Raw genomic sequence first — 16,598 nt, forward strand, 5'->3', positions numbered from 1 at the left:
TGAAAGTAGATACCTTTTCAAATTAAAGAATTGTGACTTTTTCAATGAGTTGTAACTTTTTCAAAGGGTTATGGCTTTTTTAATGAGTTGTGACTTTTTCAAAGGGTTGTGATTTTTTGAAGGGTTGTGACTTTTCTAAAAGGTTGTGCCTTTTCGATGAGTGCTTTTTTCATAAGGTTGTGACTTTTCGGATAAGGCACAATTAATACCTATTCATACTACTATTTGGTAGCTATAAAAAGAGGGGTTTCCTCACCCTTTTAAACTACACTCTTCTACTTCTTAAAAAAATTCAAGTGTTATTTGCAAAAATTGATCAAGTTCGAAATTCAACGAAATTCGAGGTACCTCATAAAAAAAAGTTGTTGAAAAAATTGTAGCAAATTAGTCATCAATTCACACTCGTATTTTTTCTTACCATTTTCATGAGTTAACAGTGACGAAAAGTTGTAGGAGAGACAATAATATTAAACATATATGAAAAAAGCCATATGATTTGGGTAAGATATTTCTTTTTTATTTTTTTATTTTTATTCTTTTCCCTCAAACGAAGGAGTTTCTTCCTAATTTTGCTAAAACAATTGGTATCAACATAGTCCATTGAATTATTAGGTTTGATGTTAAATTCACTATATTAAAAATAGGTTTTCACTTTTACTTATAATATGATAACATAGCCATGATAATAATTTTTTTTTAATAGATATGTACGTAAAAATGAAGGAGAATGTAAAGTGTTGGTGGCAAGAAATTTAAATCAAATGGAACACTAGAGTGAATATATCATGATCATATATTTTCGTCTTCCTTCTTCATTGGCTATGTATTGTTCCATATAATTTTTCTTTACGGCACAAGATACACTCCTTACGGCACAAGATACACTCCTTACTAGCTATATAAAAATAGATAAGAAATAGTCTTAAATCAAATTAATGATTCTGTAAATAATACTTTACATTTTATTCATCTATTAATTTTTATTGTTGAAAAATTTAAATATTTTATATTATGATACAACTTCTATAAGATACTAGATACTTTCATTAGACAACAACCATATGATATGTATGCGGCAGAAAAAAGGAGAAGACTACAATTTCACAAAGATAAGGCAGAAACTTAATGAAATGAAATATTTTTTACCATAGGTGATGTTATTCATATATTAAAATTAAATTATTCTACAAAAGTATATATAACCATCATTCATGATAACAACCAAGTACACTTTTTTGATAAAATTACCTCTCTATGATAGCCTTACTCAAATATTAATAGAGTAATAATATTTTGTAAAAGATATGTTACATATAAATATAAAATATTGAAATACTTATGGTAATCCTTATTAGTGTCATGCACATACTAAATTTCAAGTATGAATATTTAAGACAAAATTTATACTTAAATGTTGTACATCATTTATGTTCATAACCTCAAGAGAACAGACTATTGGTGACATTTTTTGAATAGATATTTTTTTTTTCTATTTTGTTGGTTAGATTTGTTTACAAAATTGAGTGAAGTAAGAAATAATATTACTTATTAAAGAAATGTCACTTTATCCATATTTAAACTTTGAATGTATTTTGAAATGTTTTAACGATTTTGATCTCAAAATACAAGTAACTCTATGACAATGTGCATTAATAATTTAAAAACACTTGTCCTATGTTCGTTCAATTGTAATTATTTACTAAAAGGCTTTAATTTAGCAATATTAATTCTATTTTACAACATCATCTACTATATATACATTACACACGTGCAACACATGTGCTGTAACACTAATTACCTTAAAAACATGAACTCCTAACTTGAATGCTAAATTACTATAATAGCTCTAACTTAGATTGTGACTTTTTCGATGAATTGTGACTTTTTTTTAAAGGGTTTTGATTTTTCGATGAGTTGTGACTTTTTTTAAGGGTTGTGATTTTTCGATGAGTTGTGACTTTTCCAAAGAGTTGTGGCTTTTCCAAAAAGTTGTGGCTTTTTCAATAAGTTATGGCTTTTCCATCGGGTTGTGACTTCTTGGAAAAATTATGATTTTTCAAATAAGACATAAAAAAACATTTGTTCATATATACTACCCTTTGTTGAAAAATTTTAATATGGTTGAAGCCCAACCAACAATAGTTGTGTGAGACTCCATTCAATTTTTGACACTTGAATTTGTGGCCCCATTTTAATTAGCATCGTCCATTTAACAAGGGACCCACTAAATAATTCAGGTACTAAATATATTTCTAATTAACATCATCCATTTAACAAGGGACCCACTAAATAATATCAGGTACTAAATATATATATATATTTTCATATTATATCATTATTATTTTTGCTAGATCACACTCTTTATGAAATCACCCAACTAAAAGAAAAAGTCTTTTCACCAAATTATTTTTGATTAAATAATTAAAAAAATTCTAGAATTTTTTAATTATATAAAAGATCACTTATTTAAATAAATATAAAATTTAAAATTAATTAACAACTTCTTCAGTACTAGTTTTTTTTTTTTTTGCAGCCTCTATTTTGTTTTGTTTTATATCATTAAGAGGATTTTTTATTTTTGGGAAAAGAATATGAATGGTCTTAAATTCAAAATATTTGCCGTTCAATATATATTTATCGTTATAATTATTATTAAAATAGTTAGGGTTGTTCGTGGTTCGGTTTGGATCAGTTATTGATTAAAACCAAAATTAAACCAATCAAGTTGGTTTTTTAATTTTCTAAAACCAAACCAAACCAAACGAAAAAAATAACCGTCGGTTTGGTCATTGTCGATTTGGTTAAGTTTTTCTGATTTGAAAGTAATAAAATTTTTGAGGACCTACATATCTCGATAGACACAAACACCTAGTACATAAACAATCCACATGAAAGCTATTGTCGATTCAATTAAGCAATTTAACAATGCTAGAGTTATCAAAGTGATTCAATTAATAGAAAATCTTATGTGAGGTAGCGTAGGTAAAGACTAAAGTAAATGATTTTGATGGACTTGGACTTGTGATTGTAATTGTTGGGCTAAAATTTAAGTGTTGAGCTTGAAAAAATGGTAAAGTTAAAGATTTAAGTTAATTAAATTTTAACAAAATATTTATATTTTATTTATGAATAATATATAAATAATTATAAAATTTATATATCTAATTTATCTATTTGGTTTGGTTATTTTTGCGTTTGTCTTTCAGTAAAACCAAAATCAAACCAAATAGTATCGATTTTCAAAATTTAAAACCAAACCAAACCAAATATCGATTTTTTAAATCGGTTTGATTCGAATTACGATTCGATTTGGTTTTTTTACCATAACTACACACATACTTAAAAATAGTTATCCTTTTTACTCATTGTAGTTTTTTTTTAACTAATTGCCTCTCTTATCTGCTTTTTTTTTTTCTCGTTTTTTTCTTTTTTTGTTCATTATTTTCTATTACTCTACTTCTTCTTTTCTTTACTAGATACATGACCCCGTACCCAATATATGTTATTTTTTTATTTTAATTTATGTGATACTTCGTTCATCCCATATTAATTGATTACTTTTCATTTTACACGGTACTAAAGAAATTATAAATAAGAAACTAACTTTACTAATTCAACCCTTAAAAAACTTTGTGAGAATTTTACAAACAAATGTGACATTTTCAAAAGGAATTAACGACAAGGGTAATATAGGAAAATTTTAAATGATGTTTTGTTGATTTAGTAAGGTGATCAACTAATATGAGATAACTATTTTTAGAATAATAGTCAATTAAGATGGGACAAAGAGAGTGTCATAGAACTTGAAAAGTTAACCCAAATTTTTATATGATTTTAAAAAGATTTTAAGTTGTTAGTACTTTTTATATAATTTTAAAAATAATATATATTACTCTCTTTGTTTCAATTTACGTGGCATATATAGAATTTCAAAAATTAATCATTTGTAGTCTTTTAAATATTTAATGTAATTTTCAGATCATATATGTTACTTCTCATGTCCCAAATTATGTAGCACTGATAAGATTTTTTTAGAGTCAAGTGATTTTTTATATGTATTTTATACTTTTTAAATTGTTAATTATTGTGATTTATAAATTGGTACCAGTAGAATTTTTCACCATAATCAATTTTGGCTTCTTTATTTTTCTTTTCGTAATCTAGTTTTATTCACTTTTTTTGTTATTTTTATCCTCTCTTTCTTTTTTTTTTTTAAAAAAAATTCTCTAGCTTTTATCCAACTTTTTGTTTTTTCTCCTCATTTTTCTCATATATATTTTTTTCAAATTATTTTGTTTTTTTCACCATAATTTAATTTCATGTTCAACATTGGCTCTTTTTTGTTCCTTTTTATATCGATAAAAAAGATAATTGATATAGTACATTTTTATTAATTAATTCCTATTTTTGTATATAAATTATCAAAATCAACATATTCTACCATATAGTATATCAAAAAATTAATAGAAACTGGACTATACTATTGCAGTATATTATGAATTATGAAATTTATATGTTATATATTGTTAAGGTATTATAGAAGGCTAATTTGTTTTGTTATAAAAATACTATTCAGTCCTCTATAATACTAGATGATAAATATCATCTACTATCATAGAAAATTGCTTATTCTATGACCTTGCTAACAATTTGAGGTTATGCCATCTAATATTCCTATGTCGTTGGAAGGATAACATACAATTGTATCAAGCGTATTAATTTGATATTCTGCCATATCACCCGAACACGAGTTCTTCTGAATTTTCAGGCCACAAGTTTTCAACTTTTTTCCGATGATAATCAATTTGTGACCTTGCTAATAACTTGGGTTTGAGCTTTATCGAACACATTTTTTTTTGAAATTAATAATTTCATCGAATCTATGCTACATGTTCACCCTTCATTCTACCCTAAATATTACTCTTTTTATCCGATATAAAAATATTTCATATCATTAGTGGAATTCTTGGCAAATCCACTTACACAAATAATTTGAAGTATATGTTATGTTTTGTTAAAGATAAAATTATTAGGAGAAATAATCCATGTATTATGTTTGGTATTATATAGTATTATATATGTTTGATAAGAATTTGGGCCTATATATAATAACTATGGGCAAACAACATAAATCCCACTAGTTTAGGAGCTAATTACCTCTCTTCCCGTGAGTTTTTGATATTACAATTTCTACCATATTTTGGTTTCAGATACATGTACATAACACATTTAGATACATGTGTCTCGGATACATGCTATGTAGATACATCTAATTATATGTATCTAAATATAAAAGGTAGTTTAGATACATGTATCTCGGATACATGCTAAGCAGATACATCTAATTATGGAAAGTAATGTAAACACATCAATTTAGGAGGAAATCAAGCGTTTTCCTATTAATTTCTTCTCCAATTCTTCCATGAATTTCCTCTCCCAAAAATTTCAAAAAAATAATAAATTTCTTCTCATTTTTTTGAGCATCAGAATTTTTTTCTTATAGGTACATAATCTTAATTCAGATACGTGTACACATTATGAGATATACAAATTTTTAATTAGATACATGTATATACACATACAACTAACTAGATACATATTTTTACCACCATCTCTCTTCCCTTTCCCCTTCGTCTCTCTCATCTTTGGCAATAGAAAAAGTGGCCACTAGTAAGAAAATAATAAGTATTTTGCTGTCAAATCAGTCCAATATCATACAAAAGTTTGATTCTTCAAGTTATAATTAATTAGATATTAGACTTCCGCATGTTGATAGTCTTAGAGAAGACACGCCCATTGATGCATTCTTCTGCTCCAGTGGAGGAGTCATCATTGTACCGAGAGTATTTTGGGATGCGATGGGAGTGGAAGGATTAGGAGAGAGAGTAGGTTGATCATTTGGAGTGACGATAAATTAGGGGAAAGGGGATGACGTGAGAGATAATTTGAATTGCTAATCGGAATTTGAATTTTAAGATAATTATTCAACATCATACTTAAGGAACTTGTATAACTGATTAAATTTTTTAAAATATATGATATAATTATTAAAAGTGATATTATATGTAATTGTTTTAAACTAGAGGTAAAATAAGTATATATGATAGTGAAGTATGTTTAGATAAGTAGTTTTTCCTATAACGAATCCATGGATTAGTTATACACCCTACATGGTATTAGAGGATGTATTACTAATACCTTCTATTTGGAGGTATTAGTAATACATATGATTTAATACCATGGGACAAGTCTATATAAAAACAAAAATATCCCTCAAATCATTTTGTTTATTTTCTTGATTTTATGTTTTATATTTGTATTAGTAAATTAATTTAAATAAATTAGCATATAAATTATTAGAGAGAGTTGTTTGTTACTAAATAAATTCAATACAATTTTTGAAATGTGAATTTAACATTTACTAATTAAAAAGGTAAATATATCACCAATGATCTTTCTTAGTTAATGTATAATATATATGGGTGTGTGGTTTTCTAATTATTTGTAGTTTGAACAATTATAAAATTGCATACATATTAAAACTACAACTTGCAATTTTTATGTGTAAATGTAGATGGTTTACTCAATTTTACTAAGTATTGTTTACCGTCTTATCGGTTTTAAAAGTAGATGATTTATCTTTTTTAAATTGAAAAATGTCATTTTGTGAGTGCTAAATTTATTAAAATGACAATTATTTATCCTCAAATAATTCAATTGAAAAAATAGCAATCATGACAACAAAATTGTTCTTCACCTAGCTAGTTAGAAGGTCATAAAAAAAATAACATTGTCCGGCAATTATCTACCTTGACCCAATTACATAATAATACAAGGGTATAATTGGAAAGAAACTTTTTATAGAGTTTTAATCCAAACACAAGATGAAGTAGGAAACAATGAATCAAACACTTGATAAAAATAAACTTTGCATTACTAATCCCTGCACTATTAATCCCTACATTACTAATCCCTGCGTTGTTAATCTTTGTACCAAACGACCCCTTAATAGTGAGAGTTTCTTGCCGCTGTGTATTAGATAACTTATTATTAGATTGTTTGTTTGCTTCGAATTAAAGAACATAATTCATGTATTCTCTATTTTATGTGTATGCTTTAAATTATTATATATGTCAGATGATAATGTATTTTATTTTTAAGGTTGAATAACAATTAAAGAACATAAAATTCATGTATTCTCTACTTTATGTGTATGTTTAATTTGTATAATTTGCCTAATTTATATAATTTGCTTTATTGTATAAATCAGAATTTTGTATAATTTGGTTTCTGATGGTATAAATCTAGAATTTGTATATGCTTACCTTAACTATTTCTATATGATTTATGAAAATTTCACAATAAATTACCTTATTTGTATATTGGCAATCGAATTATACAAAGTTTTGAAAAATGCCTAAATGTATCAATACTGAATTTGTATACATTTATCCTATTTGTATATTTGCAAGCGAAATATACGAATGAGCAAGTGAAATATACAAACCGCAGCCTCCATAACAAACGAAACTATAACTATGTAGTGCAATCATCGAAACTATAACTATAGAACCTTACTATATCTATTATGTTTGCTATTTCTGAAATTTACTCAATTTTTTTATTAGATAAGTTTTTCCCTTATTAGAAAAAGTAGGAATTTGTTAAGAAATTCTACTCTTTTTTGGGTCAGATGAGGCCTCCCCTCTTTGTAACTTTTTGCAGGAATACAACACACACTACATTGTAATAAAAAATAATAATGTATAATTAAAATTTAGATCAGAATTTGACATTATCTGCAAAAATATTTTTTCAAGAGTTATATTTATATAATTTCTAAAAGAATAAAATCTAAATAATAACTAAAAAAGAGGTCATTCCCTTCTAGCAAGTCATGTCACCTTCTTTTTCAAATGTAAAAAAAAATAAAAAAAATTCAAGTTATATTTATATATTCTCATTTTGAATTATCGACTTATACAATTTTTATAATATATGTAACTGCTGCTGTTTCATCAAACAAATGTACACTAGTTTATAATTTGCTGGGTACTCGTATTCATTCAATTACTAGTTATATACTAGATATGAGACCCCGTGCCAGCACGGGGCCCAATATATGTTACTGTTTATGTTTTAATTTATGTGGTACATATGAAATTTGAAATTAATCAATTTTTTAGCATGTTTTTATATATTTTAAGTTGCTAATTATTTGTATTTAGAGTATGTTTTACGTAAATATATTATAAATCACAATAATTAACAAGTTAATATAAAAAAAACTTATAAAAAATTCATTGACTTTTGAAATTTCATTTGTNAAAAATGGCCACGTAGGGCTAATTAATATTTCTTTATATTATTTTATATTATTTTCATCATATCATCATCATCATAAGTGGTGGTTCCCTTGGACTACCAAGGGTATTCCCTTCATTTCCTTCCTTAAAAGAGCTCCTACCAATACTACCAAACCTATCAAAAATGGCCACGTAGGGCTAATTAATATTTCTTTCTTTTTGCACCTTTTTTTTGCTCTCAAATGCTACCAAACCAATCAAAAATGGCCACGTAGGGCTAATTAATATTTCTTTCTTTTAGCACTTTTTTCATCTCTCATACTATATAAGTGGTGGTTCACTTGGACTACGAAGGGTATTCCCGTCATTTCCTTCCTTAAAAGAGCTCCTACCAATACTACCAAACCTATCAAAAATGGCCACGTAGGGCTAATTAATATTTCTTTCTTTTAGCAGTTTTTTTTTGCTCTCAAATACTACCAAACGAATCAAAAATAGCCATGTAGGGCTAATTAATATTTCTTTCTTTTAGCACATTTTTTTTTCTCTCAAATACTACCAAATCAATAAAAAATGGCCATGTAGGGCTAATTAATATTGCCCGTGCCTTGCACGGGCACCCTTATCTAGTGTATATATAAGTGTGGAACCACATAGGTGAAGTAGGCATATTGTTGACCACCACCTGTGTAGTTATCCACACTTGTAGTTAAGTAGTAGATATATATAGATAATAGTTGCATGGATATAATGATGACTAGATATTTGGTGCCCGTGCTAGCATGGGCCCAATATATGTTATATTTTTGTTTCAATTTATGTGATATAAATGAAATTTGTAGAATCAATCAATTTTTTTTATATGTTTTTTAAAAAATATATTTGAAGTTATTGTTTTGATTTATAGTATTTTTTGTGTCGTTTTTGAATAATATGTGTTACTCCTGTTTCAATTCACGTGAATGATCATAAATATTTTTAATTTATTGTGAAATATATAAATTTTGATGGTATTTTCAAATAGTATATGTTATTTCTTGTATTTCAATTAGTCAACCAAATTTCTTATATGATTTAAAAATATTTTCAATTGCTAATAATTGTGATTTATAGCATCTTTTATGTAACTTTTAATAATAATAATATATATTATTTCATCTGTTCAAATTCATGTAACAGTGATTAAATTTCAAGAGTCAACGAAATAAAAAATTGATTTTTTAAAAGTTGTACCTCGAACTAAAATATACTCACTTTGTCCATTTTTATTTGTCATGTTGTGATTTTCAAAAGTCAATTTGACTAATTTTCTAAGTTAAATTAAATTACATTAATTCAATATTTTAAACAAAAAAATTAGATATACAAAAACTATACGAAAAATACTATAAATTGTAATTTTTTCTATATCAATATGATATTTAAATACATTATAAAATGTTAGTTAAAGTTCTTACAGTTTGATTCTAAAAAGGAAAATTATGATAGTTAAAAGTGGACGAAAAAAGTAATAAATGGAGTAATTAAATTTCAAGTCTAAAATAAAAGGTTGAAAAAAGAATTAAATAGACATCACATATTGAAAACATATAAATAAAGAGATGCAAATTTGAGGAAAAGTAAATGGGCCCAAATGAAATCTAACGGTTTCCCGCACTGCTCAAGTAAGTTCTGGCCACTCTTCGTTCACACGATTCTCAAAGCAGAGGAGGAAGGGTGGGCAACAGGTATCACAAGCCCTCTATCCCACAAATCTATCCAGAAGCAAGTATAGTTCATCGATTTCACCGAATGGTCCTATCTCTCGGCAAAGATTGTGTGAATGTGCAACATAGTAGGTAATTAATGATGTTAAATTGTCCAATAATTTATAGGTACAACCATAAAACAAAAAAGTACAACACTATTTAAGCGTAAACATTACACAAAAAACCAAAAATACCCTTGACTAGAAAGCACACATGTCGTCCAACACCTGTGTGCTTCCTAGCCTCTTATATATATAGTAGGAATAAATACGAACAAATCAACATTCGTCAAGATACTGATAATTACACGATACAATATGCCCAGGCCATTCGTGGAATGCATGACAAATCCACTAACCCAAATAATTTGAAGTGTATCTAATGAACTATTAAAGATAATATTATTAATTTGATGGTTTATTATTTAAGTAGTTAAGTCAAATTGTAGAATATTATTCAATAAATTCATTAGAGAAGTATTGAAAATATTATTAAAGTTGATGTGAATTATTAGTTTTATTTCTGAATTATTGACAACCTCAAAAACATTCTTTTACTTGACTAATTGAACTTAAATATACCCCTAATTTTGTAACATGAGTGAAATACAACCCTAAATTCTCGATAAGTTTAGGGGTGTTTTCAACACTCGCTTTGGCTTTTTATTAAAGAGTCACATGTTCTTATAAGAGTTTGAGACCACTTGCTATGCCATGTTATATAGCTGGGGAGGGTGCGTGCGTGCTTAAGTTTAGTTAATCAAGTAAAAAGTTTTTTTAAAGACTGTCAATAGTTCGAGAATGAAACTTGTTGTGTCGTAATTTTCCTATCTATAGAAAAATCACTTTTTTGAAATGTTCTAAGTATAAAACAATTTGAGAAAGATACTTAGAAAAGAGTCGCCACTTAATTTTTTAAAGAAATTAAGAAAACTTATAATTTCCAAAGATTTAAACAGAAAAAATCATTTGAAAATACCAAAGAGGGTTCGGGGTTCAATTTACACTTCGAGAAGGGTTTAAGCATTCAAAGTGTCCGCTAACATGCGGTTGACCTGCGACTTGACTAAAAAATATATTTTTTTTTGACTAATTCTTAGAAAAAAATGATCTAATAAAAAATAATAATGCAATATTTGATTATTTTTTTTTTTAAAAAATCATTAAATAGATGACACCTTTATTTTATTTTATTTTTTTAGAGAAAAGGGACCTAAAAGGAAACATTTGAATTAAAACGCAAGTGAATAGATTTTTATCAAAAACTACATTAATTAGGACTTACTTGACTCATTTTCTGAAATAATAATTTAATCCAAATTGGTTAATTTAAGCATGAAACCATTTTAAATTAATTGAAGAATTAAAGTTTCGACTAACCTTTTCGAGAAAAATGACTAACTAGAAAGAGAACATTTTTTAGTTCATTTGAGAAAAATACTTTGACTTAAAACCACTTTAAAATAAAAATGTGATCAAGTGAAGAGGCCTTAAAACATATTTTTTTTAAGAACAAAGATTTAACTTAATTAAAATACAAAATTCGACCAATATTTAATTAATAAAATAAATGACCTTAACACAAAAAATAAAAAGTATTCAAAGCAAACTAACACAAAGAAAGTAACTCGTCTTTTGGGGAATCTAGTTAAGTTAATTAAAAATTATAAAGTTAGAGTTAAACAACGAACAATAAATAATCACAATTAAATAATTAAAGAGTAAGGGAGAAATCGAGTTTGGGCCTCCTTTTGGGCCCATTTCGCTGGAATTTTTGATTTTAACCAAATTCCCTTTTTTTGTATACATCGACTGTATATCAGTGTATATCGGAATGTATATCAACTCTTTTCGTGTATCTTCTGCTTCCGAACACCTGTGTTTGACTTTTGGACCTGTATATCGATATTTCTCATGTATACCGGTGTATACTGCTGTATGCAGCATGTATACTGCCCGTTTTCGGACTTTCTGCACACCTATTTTCAATTTTCAGCTCGTATAAAATTGTTGTTGACTCGATGGAGAAGATGTTGGGTTTCTACCCAACCCGTGATGCAAGGAGAGTAACAAAGGGAGTCCAATGGACTCAAACCGAGAGGGTTCATGCAAGAAAAGAAGGATAAAGATTAGGACAAGGAAGAAAGTCACAACAACTCAAAATCTGAAAATGCAGACATATAAAGGGCAGAGGAATGATTCCAGATTATGGATATGCTATGACTAAGATGACAAAACTTTTGTTGCAAACGTGGTTCAAGATTCTAACCATAATTAAATAAATTTTAAATGAAATGTCAACAAAGACACCAATATTGTTGTGAGATTAAGAATCTGTTAGTGCAAATTAATCATTGGGGATGGCAATAACTCAAGTAAAGAAGTAAATCACAAATCCATAAACATTTTAACTCATTCCTAACAACAACAACAACAAAATAAATAAAAAAAACTATTATGTCATAATCCGAAAGATCAAAACAAATTAGCACATAAGTTAGCTAATTAATGATGAATTCAACAAGGCAACGGAAACCAACATGAACCAAAAACAATAAAAAAAAAACAATAAAATAAAGAAGCTTATCATATGCACATTACCCTTCAAATTGTAACAAAACACTTGGGCAAATTTAAGATACACAAAACTTGACAAAATACTCCACATTAATCCATGGCAAGGGATCTAAACAACAAGCCAATCTTGGATAAATGATAAATTGAGAGATAGCGTATTAATATAATTTTAGAACAGATCAACAAAATTACATATCCAAACTACCACATCAGACAACTTAGAGCAATTTTAAAGTTGGGTGAATTCATATAATCATAAGGATTTTAATAGGTGTATTTCGAAGAGCTAAATCTTTTCACACGAATATTGGTACCACTGGTTTCAGGCACATAATTCAAAATCTCGAGTCATAATATACACAACTACATGAACACAAAGACTAGCAAAGCATGGATTTGTACTTAAATCAGGCAGTAACGCGTGAAAAGAAAAGAAAGAAAATTTCGGAGATCTGCGATATACACTAGGATTTAACAGACATTAAAAAAATAACTCGAAGAGCTCTCATGCACGAACCGAAAGAAGAACAAAACTAGCACTTTGAGATAAGAAAATAAAGGCAACTTAACTTAGTTGAAAAGGATATAACTTAAGTAGTTCAAACCAAAATGTGACCATAAGCTATTCATTAAAAGAAGACCAAAAGTTATTAAAATAAAAATGAACTAACTATACCTCAATAGGCAACACATCTAAAACTTGGCAGTGGCAAAAGTGTGTGTGGACAGCAAGAACAACAAGAGATAAAATGGCTTTCATCACACACCCGAATAATAAAAATAAACACAACATGAATGCGCTAAAAGAGCATGTCTCTTCAGGTATTATGTACTTGATATGTCACTTTGAGAAAGGCATGCAATGACATAAAAAAAAGGAAAGAGAAAAAAAATAATAGTAGTAATAAAATTATGCAATAGTGAACATCCATTCAAACTTAGTACAAACTACTCCCTTTTGATCAGATTTTAACAGAGTCTTTTGATCTATACAACAATGCTAATCCAAATTATCACGACATAAACATGAAAGCGGAATAGAAAGTTGATAAGTAATGCAATATTTGTAACAAGTTCATGGCTACCAAATATAATCTATACGTCAAACCAACTTCTACAAAGCAAGTTCATGGCTACCAAATATAATCTATACGTCAAACCAACTTCTACAAAGCGTACAGTCAATCTTAGAGACTCAAACATATATCAATATTTTTGAACTCTAAGAAACAGAAAAGGCAGGCAACAATAACCTTCATGTATACAAACTTTGCTTAACTAAAGATTCATTGGATTCCAAAATCGAAGAGGCATGTTTCAAACAACCTAAATTAGAACGGAATAAACTCAACAAACCAGTCAACGAAGAGAAGAGAAAAGAGAGAACAGTAAACCAATCGTCCTATATTTATTTAAGCTAGTCGAGATACAAAACGAAAATCAGCTCACAAATGAAAATAAACCTCCTCTTAGACTAAATTTAGGACTTCAAACTAAACCACAATCATAAACAACAAGATGAGATCATGTAATGAGGTAAAAGTATATTAGCCGGAAGAACTCATCCTGAACCTTAAATGGGATCGGCCCATCCTTGAGTGAGAAAACAAAAGCCGAAAAAAAATCATTTTTGAATAAACGGACCATCTACATACTGATTTATGATCAACAGTAAAGAAAAATTCCTGAAACACTAACATATAAATAGCTCATACAGTTGAGAATCAAATAACAGAGCATCGAGAACCAAAAGTTGTTCGAATAGAAATTAATATTACCTTTTAGGGGGCAGCCGAACTGGGACGACGAGCTTTGTATAGTGATTCTTCTACCACAAGATTCAAATACTAATAATTGTAAGCCAAGAAGTTCAAAATCAGCTACGAACAGGGATTTCCTCGGAACCTAGGATTAGAGAATCGCTTGAAAATTTTCAATTGTAAAACGACTTATTGCTTCCAAACTAAACTCCAAGACCGTCCCCTAATTACTGAGAGTAAGAGGGTTATTTATAGGGAAAGATGTGCAATTTAGGGGGTAAAATCTGCTGGAAAATTCAAACAAATATTTGAATTTCTTCTGCTTTTTCGAAGCAACAGTGAAGGTTGTTGTGCAGGCCTGCGATTTCCGTGAAAAGGGGGGAAAAGAAGACGTGAGGGTGATGGATTAGGTTGCTAGGGTTATGGGTTTGCAGACGGGTGACGAGATTTTCAAATTTACTGAATTTTTTGCAGAGGGATGGGCGCTCTGTTCCTTAGCGTCTGAAGGAAGAAGACGAGTCTGGGTAGTGGGGTCAATTTCTGCGTGAAAAGGGAAGAAGAACGAAGAGTACAGGGGTCGTTTGGTTTTAGTTGTTGTTGCACGCGTTGTTGTTGCTGGAATTGTTAGATCGTTTGTATTGTTGTTGGAGAATGGCTTTGCTGATGGGTTTCTTTGGTGTTGAAAAAAAATGGGTTGGGCCGGGTTTCTGTTGAAAGTAGTGGGCTGCTAGAATTGTTGAATTGGGTCTCTTGAAATGGCCCAAAACTGATCTTAAATATGGGTTGTAATTGATACTAGAGGATGGTTAAGGATTGCAATTGTAGTCGATTAAAATTAAGAAATTAGCCAAATTGAATTTAATTAGTGAATTCGGCTAAAATTCAAACAAGATGAATTACTATAAATTAATTAATAAGCTTCTTAATCTTAACGAAATAAAAAATTATTTCTATTATAAAATAATTAATTTAATTAAAAACTAATTAACTCGAAACTATAGCTTAAAGTCATAAAATATTTAACTAAAATGTAGAATCTTTGTGATGATTTTCAAATATTTATAAAATAACGTGATTTTAAAAATATACATATTTATTATTTAAAATTAATAAAATGATAATATTACTCTAAAAATAACTTGAAAGTATTTTGGATTTCATAAAATTTATTAATTCAAAATGTATTTAAAAATATAAAATCTTTTCGAGATGATTTTTGAATACTCATAAAATGCATTAATTATATACATAACTATATAAAACATATATATATATATATATATATATAAATTATAAAAATGATACAACTATTTAAAATAACTTACAAACTATATCTATTTATTTTTTAAGTTTTATATAAAACTAGTTATTTTAAATCATTTGAAATTGAAGAAGCTCGATAATTAATTTATATTGTGGAGGGTCAAAATTGAGTGTCAACAAAACTAATAACTTATGCCAAATTTAAAGGTGTTTTCAATAATTCTCACTTACTTATATATCAAAATCTAGGCACGTGGAATGACGCCAAATAGAGTTATCACCTTACACATCGGATTCGGCTATCGTTTATTTCTTTTCTTATCTTTTTTTTCAAGTTTTACTTGGATTAAAGACACATAGCATATGGAGAAATTAATAGCTTATAAAATTAATTAATTAAAGAAATATTTTAATCATAATTTAGATAATTAATATTTCATAAATAAATTAATAATGTCATAATTATAGCAGTATATTATGTTATTCATAAATATATATTAACTTTTCTCTCTCTCTCTTTTTTCCTAGGCAGTATTTATCTTATTTTTTGAAATAATAATTGATAACTTAAATTTTTTATCAATAATTCTGAATTCTCTATGGTAGCTAATTTTAAAAGAGAGATATTCGGAAATTTTCAATCAAAGTAACTTAGTTTCAAAAAAAGGAAAGAGAGAAAGAAAGAAGAGGGAAAGAAAGAAAAGCTTATGATGTATTTATGAATAAAATAATATATTATTATGATTCTGATATTACAAATTTATTTATTATCTAAATTATGATTAGAATTTTGATTAATTAATTAAATTTTATCTATTATTATTATTTTTTTTATATGTCATGTATCTTTAATTCAAATCAGAACTTAGGAGAAATGGAGAGAAGATCAAAATGAAGAGGATGCAGAATCCACACTGAATGATAGTGTCCAATAGGCACTGTAAT

General features: G+C 27.7%; 1 protein-coding gene across 1 annotated transcript in view; it reads left to right on the plus strand.

Moving 5' to 3' along the window:
- The window catches only part of LOC125872110 (superoxide dismutase [Mn], mitochondrial), a 333,170-nt gene that overhangs the window by 232,988 nt on the left and 83,584 nt on the right, over window positions 1-16,598 (plus strand). The gene's annotated exons all lie outside the window — the stretch shown is intronic.

This window comes from Solanum stenotomum, chromosome 8, assembly GCF_019186545.1.
Source record: "Solanum stenotomum isolate F172 chromosome 8, ASM1918654v1, whole genome shotgun sequence".
NCBI lineage: Eukaryota > Viridiplantae > Streptophyta > Magnoliopsida > Solanales > Solanaceae > Solanum > Solanum stenotomum.